We start from the raw sequence: 17,363 nt of genomic DNA on the forward strand, positions 1-17,363 counted from the left end.
GCCCACGAGATTCAGATCAGTTTGGGCAACATCATGAATCACGCCCCACCCCCATCTCTGCAAAAAATATTTTAAAATTAGCCGAGTTTGGTGGCTTATGCCTGTGGGCCCAGCTACTCAGGAGGCTGAGGCAGGACGATCACGTGAGCCTGGGAGACTGAGCCTGCAGTGAGCCATGATCATACCACTGCACTCCAGCCTGGGCAACAGAGCAAGACCTTGTCTCAAAAAGATAAAATAAAACATTTTTTTCATCATCAGTGCCTAAAATTGAAACACACCAGCCACACCTTTCATTTAGATCACAACTGGCTAATTCTTTCTAACTATGGTAGAAATAACGCTACAAATGGAGAAACCTTAAAGACAACCTGTTGATTTCTAGTTTGTATTTAGAAGCCCTAATGAATACATCAGAAAATTTTCAGCATGGGAATATGCTTTTAGAGTCATATCTATTGTCAAACAAATAGGAGGTGGGCTATGGACACGGTAATCATTGCAATAAACATTTAAAGCCTGAATATAGTACTTATGTTTGAATGCAAAAGAGTGTAACTTAATAGTTACATATATGAAAGTCATAAAAATTACTCTAAAATTTATGTTGCTTCTAGATTAAGTGGTTGGCTAAATATAGGATATTCAATATCATAAAACATACTCTCCAAGTTGTCTGAAAAGTCACTTAAAATACATTTTGACTTTAATAACAGTGAACATGCAATTATTTTGGTGACATTAATAACTTAATCAAAGAAATATAATCTATTTGTAAGGAAGCAGTAACTGCATCATACAACTTAATTTAAATTTAGTGAAGGTCTGGTGTTCAGGGAAGGGGGAATATTCCTCATTCTAACCTCAAGAGCTCTTGATAATAAGGGGAATCACAAAAAATATTTTCTTAAAAAGAAGAAAATCCCGCCTTTTGCAAACATGGATAAACCTGGAGGATATTATTCTAAGTGAAATGAGCCAGACACAGAAAGACAAATAATGCATAATCTCAGTTACATGAGAATCCAAAAAATCATAAAAGTCAAGAGTGGAATGGTGATTGCCAGGGGCTGGGAGGGGTGGAGGGGTGTGCTGGCAGAAATGTTGGTCAAAAGGTAAAAAGTTTCAGTTATGCAGGATAAATAAGTTTTAGAGGTCTAATGTATACCATGCTGGCTATAGTTAATAATACCAGATTGTATACCAGAAATTTGCTAAGAGATCTTAAGTGTTTTCACTAACACTAAAAAAAAAAAAGTAACTATATGAGGTAATAAATATGTTAATTAGCTCAATTGGGGTAATTATTTCACAACATACACAGATATGAAAACGTCCTGCTGTACATCTTAAATATATAAAATTTTTATTTGTTAATTGTGCCAGAATAAAGCTGAGGAAAAAAGGAAGTAAGACAGAAGTCTTATCTAGATGAAGGCCAGTTGGTTTCCTAAATCCCGATAGTGACAGGTCATGAGATACGAAGTTCCAAGGGTGAATCTGAAATCGTCACTGTTTATGTAAGCAAATGATATGACCTTTTCATCTTCATTTTCCTTATCTTTAAAGTGAAGAAATTATCATATGCTAGGCTTCCGTGAGAGTTTTTCTTATGTTTATTGATCATTTGAATTACTCTTATTCACTGTATTTTACTTAATTTTCTTCCACTGGGTCTTGGTTTTTTTCCTTGAGGAATTAGTAGTGTTATGCCATTATGAATAATATAAATAGTAATTAAAGTAAATTTTGTATTTATCTTTTAATTTTATTTTTTACTTAATGACATTTTTCACTTTATGTGGCCAAATGTATTTTTTTATCTAAGAGTTTTTTAATAATTTTTATAGAAGTCATTGTTCAACTCGAGAGTGGATATTTTACACACATTATCTTATATTTTTGAATTAATTACAGTTTGCATTTGTGTCTTATTTTATTAAAAATTATAAAATGGCCAGGTGCAGTGGCTCATGCTTGTAATCTCAACACTTTGGGAGGCCAAGGCAGGCAAATCACGAGGTCAGGAATTCAAGACCAGCCTGGCCAACATAGTGAAACTCCATCTCTACCAAAAATTTAAAAAACTAGCCAGGCACAGTGGCAGGTGCCTGAAATCCCAGCTATTTGGGAGGCTGAGGCAGGAGAATCGCTTGAACCCAAAAGTCAGAGGTTGCAGTGAGCCCAGATTGCAATACTGCACTCCAGCCCAGGCGACAGAGTGAGACTTCATCTCAAAAAAAATAAAAATAAAAATATATATATATATATATATAAAGCACATTATAAGTAAACTTAATAACATAACATAAAGATAAAAAGTTAACACACTATTCATATTTTGGTTTATTACCCTCCAGTCATTTTTCTATGCATGTTGTCACTAGATTGAGATAATACTATATGAGAGTCTTAGGTCCATGTTTTGAATATCATATTATGAGCATTTCCCTGCCATTAAAATTCTTCATGGCAGACCTGATTTTTATCAGCTGTATAACATTCCACTTTTCATATGTTCCATAATCATTCTCCTATTGTTCCGTTTTTAGGGTATTTCTCATTTGTGTTATAAATTAACTTAATGAACATTCTCTCATGTGATTCTATTTTATCATATTTCATGTTATTCTTAATAAATTTTTTTAAAAATAGAATTATTAATTAAAGAATATAAAAATTTTAAGGCTCTTGCTTTTTTGTTGTTGTAAACTCAAAATCGAGGTAAACTACACTAATTTAAAATTTCACAAGTATACATGAAGGTCCTTTTGCCACACATCAACAGTGAATATTACCATCCAAAAATATTAACTGTCAGACGTGATCTGTTTTAAATGGATTTAAAGCATAATATTTTGTCTCTATATTCCTAGAGACACACTTTAAGGGGAAGAAAAACCTTTTTTAAAACAACAACAAACACTATTTTCTGTAACTTTATTGATGGTACCTGTGGTGTTGCAGGCATTGTATTCCAAGGTTGCTATGTGGGCATATGGTTCAAGGTAAAGGAGTAATTATAATGGTGTCCTTAAAAATCAAGATTTTGGAGATGCAGATATAACAGCAATAAATTTTGTAGGCTGGGAGGGATGGCTCATGCCAGTAATTCCAACACTTTGGGAGGCTGAGGCAGACACATCACTTGAGCCCAGGAGTTGAAGACCATCCTGGGCACCATGGCAAAAATCATCTCTATGAAAAATACAAAAATTACCTAGGCGTAGTGGTATGCACCTGTAGTGCCAGCTACTCAGAAGGCTGAGGTGGGAGGATCCCTTGATCCCAGGAGGTTGAGGCTGCAGTGAGCAGTGATCAGGCTACTTCACTCAAGTCTAAGTGACAGAGCAAGACTCTCTTCCCAACAATAAATAAATAAATAAATAAAATACATACATCTGTAACATTTGGTAAAATTCCCATAATCTTAAAATTGAACAGAAAATAAGTATATGAATTCAAAACAATTTTATCTCCAAACATTTAAACACATATTTCATAGTTCTGTAAACTGCAATGGCTGAGAAACAATGACCAAAGCATAATACATTGAACACAGCAATGCCAATATTGTGGTCTCCAAATACCTTTCCCATTGAAAAGAACCAAGGCTCTTTGGAGAAGCGGTTCATTGTAGGAATGGGACAGAAAAGTTACAAGATAAAAATGGAGCATCATTTCATGATGGAAAACAAAGAAGCAGAAGTATGTAAATAACTTGCAAGTCATCTTGGAGTGATCTGTTTCCATTAGTCAAAAGATGGGACAATATGAGCAACAATCAGAACAGTAACATCAGTGGTTTACAATACATTCTATAGGCCAGGCATGGTGGCTCACACCTGTAATCCCAGCATTTTGGGAGGATCATGAGATCAGGAATTCAAGACCAGCCTGGCCAGCATGGTGAAAGCCTGTCTCTAGTAAAAATACAAAAAAATTAATTTTTGGCACATGACTGTAGTCCCAGCTACTCGGGAGGTTGAGGCAGGAGAATTGCTTGAATCTGGCAGGTGGAGGTTGCAATGAGCCAGATATTACCACTGCACTCCAGCCTGGGCAACAGAGCCAGATTCCATCTCAAAAAAAATGATTCTGGATTCTATATGTTTTTAAAACAAACAAACAAACAAAACTCATTCATCATCCTTGGAGGATTCCAGGAAGCCAATGCATTATTTGAAAACTGGGAAAAAGGGAAAAATCAAGCATTTTTATAGGCTTTCTTCTAAAAGTTCTACTGCTGGGTAATCAAAGAATTCATAAATTTCTCTTTATTAAAATATTCTGGATAATAAATGTTAAGAGAATTATAGAATTAAAATATCATCATTGTATGACCCTCTAATGAATTATAAATCTAAACACTGATCACCAATAGTGCCTAACAGCAGAAAAAGAAAAAACTTGATAGCATTTGTCACCAATGGAAGATTGCAACTCCACCTATGTAGTAATCAAAAAAGAAAAAAATCAAATTTGAATTATCAAGCCTCTAAATCTAACTTCCAATCTGCAAGAGATAAAGTAGAAGGGAAACTACAGATTAAAAGAGACTGAAAAGGCGAGTTGACCAATCACAATGTATGAATCTTATTTAGATCCTGATTACAACAAACAAGTTGGGTGACAGAGTGAAACAATGGGGAAATGTAAATACTGATTGAAACTTTGAAGATACTAAATAATTATTTAAATTTTTATGTATGAAAATGATATTGCGGTTATGTCATCTTTTATGTACACTGAAATATTTATAGGTGAAATTATATCTGAGAGTTGCTCAAAATAATTTAGCAAGTAACAAGGGAAGCAGGTGAGAGTATAAATGAAAAAAGATTGTCCATAAGGCGATAATTGTTGAAACTTGGGGACGGGGACACAATATATTAAACTATTCTCTTTCTTTTCGTATATGTTTAATGTTTTCCATAATATACTTTTTAAAAGAAGGAAACATTTTTGGAATATCTTTTATGAGGGAGGAAGAGGGATTGAGTCTAATTACAACCTTCCATGCCTACAGGAAAGAAATTGCAGTCTGTCCCTTTTTGGAGCATTAAAGAAAAATGTGTGAATTCATAATCTTCTGGTCATTATATAAGGAATGTTCTCCTTGAACCAGCATCCATGTCAACTTCATAAAGAATAGTATCAATAAGAGGATTGCACAGCTCTTGGAACCCAAGTGATACTTATTTTCTTGGGTACAAAAATGAAACAGAATATCAAGAACTCTTAAAACTCAACAATAAGAAAACAACCTGATTTTAAAATGGGCCAAATGCCTTAACAGACACCTCACCAATGAAGGTATACAGATGGCAAATAAATATATGAAAAGATGATCTATATCATATGTCATCAGAAAAATGCAAATTAAAACAACATTGAGATACCATGATACACCTATTATAACGCCCAAATCTGGAACACTGATAAAAGCAATTGCTGGTGAGGATGTGGAACAATAGAAATGCTCATTAATTGTTGATGGGAATGCAAAATGGTAACATCCATTTTGCAAAACAGTGTGGTGGTTTCTTATAAAACTAAATATACTCTTACACGTGACTCAGGAGTTGTGATCCTTAATACCATATTTACCCAAAGGAACTGAAAATTATGTCCACACAGAAGCCTGCACACAGATGTTTGTAGTACAGCTGTATTCATGATTGCCAAAGCTTGGAAGCAATCAAGATGTCCATAATAGGTGTATGGATTAATAAACTGTGGTTCATCCAGACAAGGGAATATTATTCAGGGCTAAAAAGAAAGGAGCTATCAAGTCATGAAAAGACATGGAGGAAACTTAATTGCAAATTACTATGTGAAAGAAGTCAAACTAAAAAGCTTATATATTATATAATTTCAAGAATACACCATCTGGAAAAGGCAAAACTATGGAGATAATAAAAACAGCGGTGGTTGCCAAGGGTTATTGGGAAGGCAGTGATAAGTAGGCGGAGCTCAGAGGACTCGTGAGGCAGTGAAACTACTCTCTATCATACTAGAATGATGGATTTTTTTTACACTTCTTGAAACCCATAGACTGTACAAAAGTAAGAGTGACCCCTAATGTAAACAACAATCTGTGATAGTTATGATGTGTTGGTGTGACTGTATCAATTATAACAAATGTACCAATCTGATGGGTAAGGTTGAAAATTGGGAAGACTACACGTAATGTGCGGTCAGGAAGTATATGGGAAATCTCTGTACCTTTCTCCTAAGTTTGCCATGACCCCAAAACTGCTCTAAAAATTTTATCTTAAGTAAAATTAAATGGAAGTAAAAATATCATCATTGAGGGTTCTCCTTTCTTTGCTTTCTGTTGTTTATATTTTAATATTATAAATAGAGTGTTCTAGAATTTAAAAAAGAAAGCTTATAATGTAACTATGTTGAAGACTTACAATTATTACCTGCTGTGAGTTAAAATAGTTTGCCTGCATAAAATGTATCTAAAAGACATACAACGTCCAAATGGAGTATCCAAGTGCAAGGTGCGAATAGAAGTCTCTCCTTCATGGGTTCCTTCTGATACTTACTTTGGACAATTTTCTGTGTAATCACAATGGTAAGAGAGCTCCCTCCAACATCACACAGGGAGAATCACTATCTTTTTCTTTTTTTGCTTTTCTTCTCAGCAGCACCAGTCCTGGCGCTGTTCAAGACATAGTATTCTTGGGACGCATTAATATACAGGTCTCATTTAGGATCAGGGAATCGTGGGTTGAAAGATTCTAATGCTTTGACTCTCTCACCATGAGAGAAGATTTCAGAATACAAATTATTAGTGTTGAGGTAATTTGCAAGTACATAGTCTCACATTCTTCAATAGATTTGGCACAGGTTTAAAGTCTTAAACCATCTGTTCTTGGACAGCTTCACTTTTATTTCCCTTGGAGGCAGCTGGCCTCTCCTTTGGCCTTGACCCAGGGGCCAATGTTCCTTCTTGCTCAGCCTACCATCATCCCAGGCCTCCACTGAGTATTACTTCTACAGATTTCCTAGGGCCTTAGAGAGCCAGTGTCCTTTCCTAGCCTGGGGCCCAAGTCAAGTTCACGTACTTAGATGGAAATTGTTCTAGTAGTTCCAAATGTGAGCTGAGGGTTTTCTGACCAACCTTCCGCTGGAGCTGGGCAACAACACAGTTTACCTGAGCTAAGCATCCTCCCATGATGAATGTGTTTTGGGTTTCTCTTATTTTTTTCCTTTCCTTCCTTGTACTTCAAAATTTTACAGAACTTGTAGTCTCCTCTTCTTTATACTTCTGATCACATACCCCTGAGGATTTCCTACCAGCAGCCCACATTCTAAATTTGAATCACAGTTTCTTTGAAAATGCTCAATCGCAAACTGCACCACTGGACTTGTAAGCTTGTCCTCAATGCTGAACCCTTACCATAGACCTTTTGGCCCAGTAAAATATGGAGATTCATATTTCTAGACCTAAATGCAGATCTGTGACAGCTGTGTGTAGGCACATTCCTGGTACCCCATCCTGATCTCCTTGGGTCCGCTCTTCAGAGGACTGGCCTTGAGATGCCTTCTGAGTGCTGACCTTCCGTGCTTGCTCGTACTCTTTTCAGAGAAGCAGAAGTGCCTGAGGCACTACATTCCTGGGAAACCAATAGCCAAGTACGGATTTGTGTCTCAGACAAATCTGAGACGTAATATATGTTCCCTGTGGAATCACTGTGAGACTGAGAACCTACCTGAAATGTCTCCCGTTTGTCTCCTTTTGCCTTCCCAGTCCTGCTTCTTCACGCTAGAGTACGTCCTGAATAAATCACAAATATTAACACATGAATTCTTATCTCAGGGTCAGCTTCTCAGTAACTCAACCTAAGCGTCCATGCCATCAAAATGCCAATGTGTAATTACAGTCAATGCCTGGATTCTGCAAAACTGATCATTCTAGATTTACCAAAATTTGAGAGGAGAAAGTTTGTACCTCCATTCTAGACAAAAGAAAAATATAGAGATAAAATAATCCCATAGTAATTTTTTATATTGTATTTTCTTTGGTGATAGTTTTTTAAAAAATACTTGCATTCAATTTTCACAGTTTTAAAGAATCAAAGTGTACATATGTTTTTAAGTATAAATTTCAAGAAAAAGGAAGGATTTAATTTTTCTATATAATTAGTAGCCTGAATACCTTCTCTTAACCTATATTTTTACTTCCAAATACTCTTGATTGTTTTCCTTTGTACTATACATCAGTGATCTGTGTTTGAGATTTATGTTTATTGTCATAATCTGGCTATCATTTTACATGTTTGGTCACTGCTTACAATAGCACAGTTCTAATGAGAGCCATTAGTCTAGAAGCTGCTTTACACACTGTTGAGTATATTTGATTTTATTTTCAGACACCTCATGCTTCAAATGTGAGCTACTCTTAACCCATTGGAAAGAACATGGAGATTTATGGCTAATTTAAGAAACAGAGGACTCCTACTGAGAAAAGAGTTATGTTCTCAGATCAACACTAGATATGAAATGAAGTTATTAGCTAGGCATAGTGGCATGTGCTGTAGTCCCAGCTACTTGGGAGACTGAGGCAGAAGGGTAGCTTGAGTTCAAGGGTTCAAGGATGTGGTGAGCTATGATTGCACCATACCACTCTAGCTGAGGCATCAGGGTGAGACCCTGTCTCAAAACATAAAAATAAAAATAAACTTAGTGTTGAGGTAAGAATTTAAATCATTTGTTAGAAGAACATTCCCCATTATACTTCTTTTAAATTTTTTCACATAAATATATGACATCTCTATATCAATTTTCAAAAGCATTAAAACATCTAAAATAGCAAAATGTCACCAAACTTTAGCTTCCACTCACTTTTCATTTTGTAATCACTGGCATAGCACTTCTTTTGATAAGCTGTTCTGTATTGCAATAGCAAAACCATAGAAAGAGTCATAATTTCCAGTAACATAAATTAGACATCATATAAGCTTTATAGAAAAAAAAAAGGACAATTTAACATTAGACAGGTTACCATGGCAAGAGACTCTGGATAGTCTGTCTCAGGGGGTCTGAACAATAAAATAACTGTCAGTGTGTAGTAGATCCATCTGAATTCAGGCTCAACTGTGACATTCCTTCAAGAACTTTCCAGTTGCATGAGCTTGTGATTATTCATGGAAGAAAGTTTTTTGTAGCATCTAAAAAATTTGACCTCTGCAACTTTAACTTCATGGAAAAAGTTAGACAAACTTATTTTCCAGGCAATGATTTAAAAAGGACAAATATTTATGAGGTACTAGATTGTGATGTCTTAAAACGCAAGGTGAAATTAAACACATGATTTTTCCCTCACCTAAGAGGTATGTTTAATTGCTTCTGATAAAAAAATACGTAGTTAAATACACATGTACATTAATGAGATATTTGAAGGAATAGTTAACATTTTATAGCACATTAATGATGTCTCAAATGAAGCCAAAGCAAGAAGTCAGTGTGAATGACCTTCGAATTGAAAAAAGACAAGCTGAAATGTCTTCAAGTAATTATTTTGGCACATAAAATCTGAAGCGATGAAAGAGGTTCTAAAGTTCTTTTACAGAACCCATAGGACTCAATATACTTTGTATTCAATGAAGTCTTGGGGAGAATTATGACAAATTGTTTGTATTAAAATATGAAAACTTAAAACACTGTGGTCCTCATGCATAGCCCACCTTCACCACCTTCATGAAGGAATCACAAATCAAACACTTTTTCTTGAGTTATTTTAGTAATTTTGATTGGGTATATCTAGTCTATGAGAAAAATAAAGTTTTTCCTAAGATATTTTAATGTGCTTTTTATTTAGCAGTTCATAAATACTCCTTATATTTTTATAGCAATTAATCTTTCTTTTGTATTTGTCAGAAATATCAGTGCAACTAGATGAGCCAGAGACAGTGCCAGACTTTTCACATTGCCTATTATTTCTTAACCACACAACGACACACCTAAGATAGTTCGTGTCCTTTGTAGGGACATGGATGAACCTGGAAACCATCATTCTCAGCAAACTGACACAAGAACACAAAATCAAACACCGCATGTTCTCACTCATAGGCGGTGTTGAACAATGAGAACACATGGACACAGGGAGGGGAGCACTACACACTGGGGTCTGTTGGGGGGAAATAGAGGAGGGACAGCAGGGGGTGGTGAGTTGGGGAGAGATAGCAAGGGGAGAAATGCCACATACAGGTGAAGGGGAGGAAGGCAGCAAATCACACTGCCACGTATGCACCTATGCAACAATCTTGCATGTTCTTCACATGTACCCCAAAATCTAAAATGCAATAAAAAAAAAAAAGATATTCTTGCAAGTTAAGAGTAGCAGTTTGGTTGAAATCCTAGCATGATTCATTGCCACAGGGATAAAATGTAAAGCACCCGAGGGACCGAAACTTTCTCCCAGCATGTTAAGGCTTTCTAGCTTTGCTGTTTGTCCAAATATAAGCAAGCAAGTTGTGAAATTTGGCTCATCTGTGGCCATGGCCAGTTTCCTTTGCCCTATATCCTCTTTATCACTGAGAGGTTCACCCCAGCTGGCTCTTCCAACTCTAGTCTTAGGACTGCCCTTTGCTGTTTTGGCTGCTCAGCAAACTTTTCCACAAAAGGCCAAAACAAATAGCACCATTGACAGGCATTACAAAACCGCTGTTACTCTGCCAGCAGACTTGCAAACCCTCAGGGGGTCTCCAGGGGTGAACTGAGTGTAACATAAGCCTAGAGTTCTGGAGCTCTCTGCTGCCAAAGGGCCAATGCTTTTCTCATAAACAGAAGGTGTAGGTTAATTTCAGGATGACTTTTCTGACTCATTTATAGATCTTGCCCAAGACCTAAGTATAAGAGACGTAAAGACAATGTCCCTTTAAGAGATGGGTAGATAAATAAATGACTGCTCAGCCTCATCAGGATATTAATAGTGCTCCAAACATACCTGGCTACACCTGTCCAGTAAAACCCCACCCACTGCATAGTATTTTTAAGTAACATAGTACTTTACTAACTAAAAATGGGAAACCATCAGAGGACTCTGAGAAAAAGTGCTATGTTTTCAAAAAGTTATTCTGGCTGCTCTGAGGAACATTGGCTGAAGAGGAGGAGAATGGGAATGAAGGGATGAGTCCAGAGGCTGTTGGTATAGGGAAAACAAGATGGTGGCTTGGTTTAGAGTGCTGACATATAGATTATGCCTAGAAGAAACAATGTTTCATATTAGAAGAGTTATGTGAAGACCTTCTTTGTGGCAAAAATGACATAGCAGAGCTGGTTACTAAGGCTACGTCTAGTACCCCCAGATACAACTATGTCGTCTGTATGTCTATTAGCTAATCTCTCTGTGCCTCAATTTCCTCTTCCATACAATGGGTAGATAGTAAAGCATGAGATTGTTTTGAGAATTAAAAGCATCAATACATGGAAAGCTATTAGAATCGAGTTTTACACATAAAAATTATGAAAAAACCAGCTATTATTATTAACTGGCCATTCTCTATGTTATAAAGTGACAGATGAGATGGCACAAATCAGTCTTTCATGATTTACATTAAATTATTAAGATAAAATGTAAAAAGAAGAATAAGAAGAAGACATCCTTGTTTTACCCCACTGGTACATATTATCTATAATGAGCCAGTCCTTCTGCTTACTTTGGTCTTATAGCACCATGAATGCCTCTATTCAATATAACTCAGTTTAATTCACTGCTGATTTCTGCCCACACAGTCATAATACAGAGTCTTTAAAGGACACAGACAAGATTTTGTTATACTAACAGATTTTATTTCCTTTCAAGGAGAAGTTACGGTATTCCTACCCCTCCCTCCTTGGAACCTCTAAGGAATCTCTCATGACGTCCATGTCTCCCCTTCATGGTTTCAGCTCCTGCTAGGCAGCATAACTCCCCACTTGTCCCTAGCAATCACTGGGCCACATCCATCATGGTTCTAGTTCTCACCTGAGCCCAGTTTCTGGTTTCTGGTAACCACACATTCATCTGATATCCTTCCCGTACAAGAGAAATTAAAGCTCCTTGAAGTATAATCTCTGAGCTGCTTCACGCACAGAATTTCTGAGATCCTGATGTATGTCTGGGTTGTCCCCTGTTTCACTTCTCTGATTTTCATCACCTGAGTGATCAATTCCTTAATTTAATTCCTTCTCTTTGAAAGGTTGAGGGTGATTTCCATTTTCCTGACTAGGCATTAAATGATATTTGGAGAGTTATATTTGTACTGCTGATAATATTTGTAGAGTTGATCAGGTGAAACATATTGGCAAAGATCAGAGCCCACCATTTACAACATTACATAAACATCTAGAAGTAGGAAATCTGTTTTGAGTATTTTATCTACCATGAACTTTCAAAATAATTTTAAATAATGCTTAAACTTTTGTTATAAAGATAATAGCTGTTTTTTTAAAAAAAGGGAAGTTTAAAAAATGACTTTAATTACTATTAATGTAACTCTCCTACATTGTACTTGTACATATCATAGTAGTGTTGGGACTTGGGGGCAAGATGCAGTATTTACATTTAAACTAAATTTCACCCTATTAGGTGAGCCATTTATGATCACATGGACACCAATTTAACACTGAATCAAGATCACAGAGCTTGAGAGAGGTGGGAAGGAGGAAATGAGGATCTATTAATCAAGACTCATTTGAACCCTCGCCTACTGCCAATGTCAGGGACAGTTACTAAAGAGTAAGACACAAGGTTTGTAATCTGGGAGCTTTCTGCTAGCATGGAACAAGAAAAGAAAGAGGGAGAGAGCAAAAGAGAGAAGATGAACTCCAGGGGCAGAACGGATGCACTCCTCTGAAATACACTAAGGCATCCAACTCCATTATTCCACTCTAATTCCTAAATAATCTCTCCTCAAAGACACATCTCTTGAGCTATTTCTTGGTATCCAGGAACACAGAGCACTGATTGTCCTGATTGTCCTCTGCCTACGACAAAACCAGGATGCTGTTCATGTGACTAATTAAATCTTGCAAAATTAATTATACTCTTCATGGTAATTGAAAAGACCTCAAAAAATATAAACCAAATGTTCCAGAATCATCCAGTTTGAAATAACTTATCTCAATAGATATAAAACATTCTGGAATTAGAAAAAATTTAGAGTTTATCACATCTATCATTTACCCAACCAAAAAGGTCTATATGCCAACTAACAATCACTATGAATTAGTCTATAAAAATCATCATTAAAATGTATTTCTTAATTTCTTTTCATTACTTGGTTTCTTGTTAGTATCCATTCTATCACATCAAGATTCCAGGAAAGGATAGGATGACAGCCTTGTCCTCAAAGGAAAGAACTATCCTGAGTTGTACAAAGACTACAGACAGCCTTGCTTTCTGTACTGATGGCCAAAGAAAACAGAAGCAAACTCACTGCCCTGTTGGTGAGGACGAGTTGGCAGCTCTCTCTTAATGAGTGAAATTCAAGGCCAAATCATTCTGCAGCTTCTAGTTGCATCAGCCTCACTCCCATGGAGCACATTTGGAGAGTTCAATATTTTAAAAAGATTTAAATTAACAATATATTTTACAAATGTCTACTGTAAGTTGCTCAAAATCAGAATAGATCAAAAAGTCTATCTCAGTTTGAAGTTAATGATAAGACCAGGCGTGGTGGTTCACACCTGTAACCCGACAATTTGGGAGGCTGAGTGGGGTGGATCACCTGAGGTCAGGAGTTCAAGACCACCCTGGCCAACATGGTGAAACCTCGTTTTTACAAAAATACAAAAATTAGCCAAGCATGATGGTGGATGCCTGTAATCCCAACTACTCGGGAGGCTGAGGCAGGAGAATAGCTTGAACCCAGGAGGCAGAGGTTATAGTGAACCGAGATCACACCATTGCACTCCAGCCTGGGTGACAGAGTGAGACAGCAACTCAAAAAAATAAAAAATAAAATAATAAAACATCAAAAAGTATAACAAAATTATAAACCAACTAACAAACACAAAGTTGAGAAAATATATACAGGTATATGGTATAGAGGTGTTAGAAATGTACAAAAGAACCTAGTTTCATTATATTTCTCATGTATCTGAAAAAAATTATTTGAATGGTTTCTGCCTTAATTCCTAAACAAGACATATCTCTTGAGCTCTCTTACCCATAAGCCTAGAACAGTTTGCACATTGTGTGTGAGGATATTGCACACTGCGTATGAGGATACCAGGATGTTGCTCTCATGACTTTAATTAAATTTTGTCAAAAATCAATTATAGTTGACCCTTGAATAACACAAGTTTGAGCAGCATGGGTTCACTTACACATGGATTTTTTTTCTGCCTCCATGCTTCTTAGACAGCAACACCAAGCCCTCTTCTTCCTCCTCCTCTGGCTTCTCAATGTGAAGACAATGATGATGAAGAACTTCTCGATGATCTACTTTACCTTCCTAGTCAACTAACCTACTTCTTGATCTAATTCATCTTAATGAACAGTAAATATATTTTATTTTCCTTATTTTCTCAATAACATTTTCTTTTCTCTAGCTTAATTTATTCTAAGAACAGAGTATATAATGCATATAACATACAAAATAGGTATTAACTGATTGTTATCAATAGGGCTTCTGATCAACAGTAAGCTATTAGTAGTTAGGTCCTGGAAGAATTAAAAGTTACACATTGATTTTTGACTACACAGTGGGTCAGTACTCCTAATCCCTGCATTGCTCAAGGGTCAACTGTATACCAAATAATATTCTCTACTGGAAGGATCTTTTATTTTTTTATCTCTCCTTTCTTTCTCTGTCTCCTCTTCTCCTTTCTCTTTCATCCCATTCTCTTCCTTTTCCGCCTCATCCTTCTGCTTCATATTTCTTTACTTAGCATAAATATGGTCCTTGACACTCACTCAAGTTTTTACTCCACTCCTGGAGTAGAGTCTTTTCACCCAAGAAGAATTTCTGGACTGAGAGTACAGCAGCTCTCAGTACCATCGGTGTCAGTTTCCTCACTTGTGCAATGGTGAATAATAATGACTTCCTAGAGGTGTTGGGGTGAGAATTGGAGATTATGTATTTAGGATGTTCAGTATGGTCTTGACATGTTAGGAATGCACAGTTAAATATAGCTGCTGTTATAATTGGTTGGTTAGTTGACTAGGAATTGAATTTCAATAGGTAAATATTAAATTAACAGAAATTGATATAAAATTTAGTGTGTGTTGAGGAAATTTTGCATAGTTTAGCAAGACTGCCATCCATAATAAAAAATAAATGGTAAAGCTAGAAAGGTACGTTGGAATTGAGGGATAAGATATGTGTTGACAGTGGGGAGAGAGAGAGCCACATCAAGGGGTTTGGATGCCATCCAGCAGAGAGTGTGAAACCAGTGAAGGTTTGAATGCAGGGTCAAGTGCAAACTGTGCTTTATTCAAAGGCCACTCTGGCAGTGGCACACAGGATGCTTGGGAGCTAGAGAGAAACCAAAGCAAGGACAGAAGAGGAGAGGGAGCTAATTTATATCCAAGCAACACATAATAAAAGGCTGAAGTACGATAGCAGCAACGGAACTGAAAAGAGAGATGATTCAGGAGTCATTTTTGATGCATTAATTATAAAATTTGGCATCCAACAGAATATAAAAGGTCAGGAAAAAATGATGCCAAGGTAGTGAGCTAAACATTGAGTTAAATGGCAGTATTTCTCAGGGTGGAGGGTGGAAAACAGGCCAAGGAGAAAGAAGACCTCATAAAAAATGTGAAAGGAAAAGAATGGAGAGAGAGGAGAGATGGAAAAATACTGGGAATGAAAATGATGATTAATATAAAATGAAATGTATAAAAATGGTTATATTCTATGGTGTTGCTTAATCCATAAAAGGAATTTTCTCAGGTAAACTGACGAATCCTTAAAACCTAGATGCCTAATCTAGGGTGTGCATTAATTTGTCTGTGTGGGAGGCAATGCCCATGTACACTTCAGGGCATTTATTTGCTGTTGCAACAGCATTAGCATAGAAATAGTCAGAAAATATGCAAAAGGGTTTCTGAAGGAAATTCCCACTCCTTAGTTTTTCTGCTCTGATTCGGATACAAAATTATCCATCTGGAAATATTTGGGCACAGTTCACCCTTCCTCGAGTCAGAAGGATGAATTAACTTACCTCTTGGTGCCGCTTGCAATGCTCAGATACTCTGACCAAGGGCTCTGGGCTCAGTTTCAGCAGCTAACAGTCGCAGTGGAAATCCAACACTAAAGCAGACTGGAGAATCACTGTTGGAATCAACGTACTTTGTCACTTTGAGAACAGAGTAAAGAACATAAGCAGTCTATCGATAAAGTTGTTTGCCTACCATTTTCAGCACCAGAGATTTAAAACTGGGCAGGAAACACCTTTGAAAAATGATAATCCCAAAAGTCTGGAATTGATAGAATGTTTTCATCTGCTATCAATTTTCTGGGATTTTTGGTCATTTGGATTTTGGCATCAAATTATCTAAATGCATGCTCAAGGTGACAAGAGGAACAATTAAATTCTATAAACTTATTTTCTTTCTCTTTTTCTTTCTTTTTTTTTTTTTTTTTTTTGAGACAGAGTCTTAAATTGTCCCCTGGGCTGGTGTGCAGGGCACAATCTCAGCTCACTGCAACCTCTGCCCCTGGGTTCCAACGATTCTCCTGCCTCAGCCTCCCAAGTAGCTAGGATTACAGGTGCCCGCCACCACACCCGGCTAATTTTTTGTATTTTTAGTAGAGACAGGGTTTCAGTATGTTGGCCAGGATGGTCTCAAACTCCTGACCCTGTGATCTGCCCGCCTGAGCCTCCCAAAGTGCTGGGATTACAGGCATTACAGATATGAGCCACTGTGCCTGGTTTAGAATCTTATTTTCAAATAATTATTCTTAAAATGCTTTTAGAGAAAGCTTTTATACAAATGCAATTTTTCAGTAATTAATCAGTGTCCACTCATTTTAAGTCTCAGAAACCTCTTTTTAAAATGTTATATGTTTTCTTCCAGTACTTTGGTTTACCTTACACATAACCATTTCTTCCCTAAATGATGTCACAAGGATTTATTATAACAATTAATTTTGTACTTGTTCTGCCTAAGGCACTCAATTAGCATTGATGTAAAAAGGCACAATTTTATTATGCTAAATTATCTAACATATAATATGTGATTAGGACTAAATAGTGTTAGAAGTCAATGTGGCTATAAATAAATTCATATTAGAGGGCTGAATGAGTGAACATCATGTTTTTCTCATCTTTTGGAATTGTATTACCTGTGAGGTTTCACGATCCCATGAATGTATGACAACTTAGAAGCAGTAAAAGTGCTAAGTTGGGCATGT

The 17,363-nt window shown here is 36.5% G+C and overlaps 1 long non-coding RNA gene across 2 annotated transcripts in view; it reads right to left on the reverse strand.

The window, feature by feature from the left end:
- Positions 1-17,363, reverse strand: part of LOC105708929 (uncharacterized) — a 95,224-nt gene that overhangs the window by 69,508 nt on the left and 8,353 nt on the right. For both annotated transcript variants that reach the window (XR_001105407.2, XR_002478872.1), the window contains exons 2-3: positions 16,171-16,280; positions 7,728-7,792 (exon numbers count right to left, since the gene is read on the reverse strand). This is a non-coding gene — a long non-coding RNA (uncharacterized LOC105708929). The remainder of the gene's footprint in view (positions 1-7,727; positions 7,793-16,170; positions 16,281-17,363) is intronic.

This window comes from Aotus nancymaae, unplaced genomic scaffold (assembly GCF_030222135.1).
Source record: "Aotus nancymaae isolate 86718 unplaced genomic scaffold, 86718_ANA_hifiasm-v0.15.2.pri h1tg000029l, whole genome shotgun sequence".
Classification (NCBI taxonomy): domain Eukaryota; kingdom Metazoa; phylum Chordata; class Mammalia; order Primates; family Aotidae; genus Aotus; species Aotus nancymaae.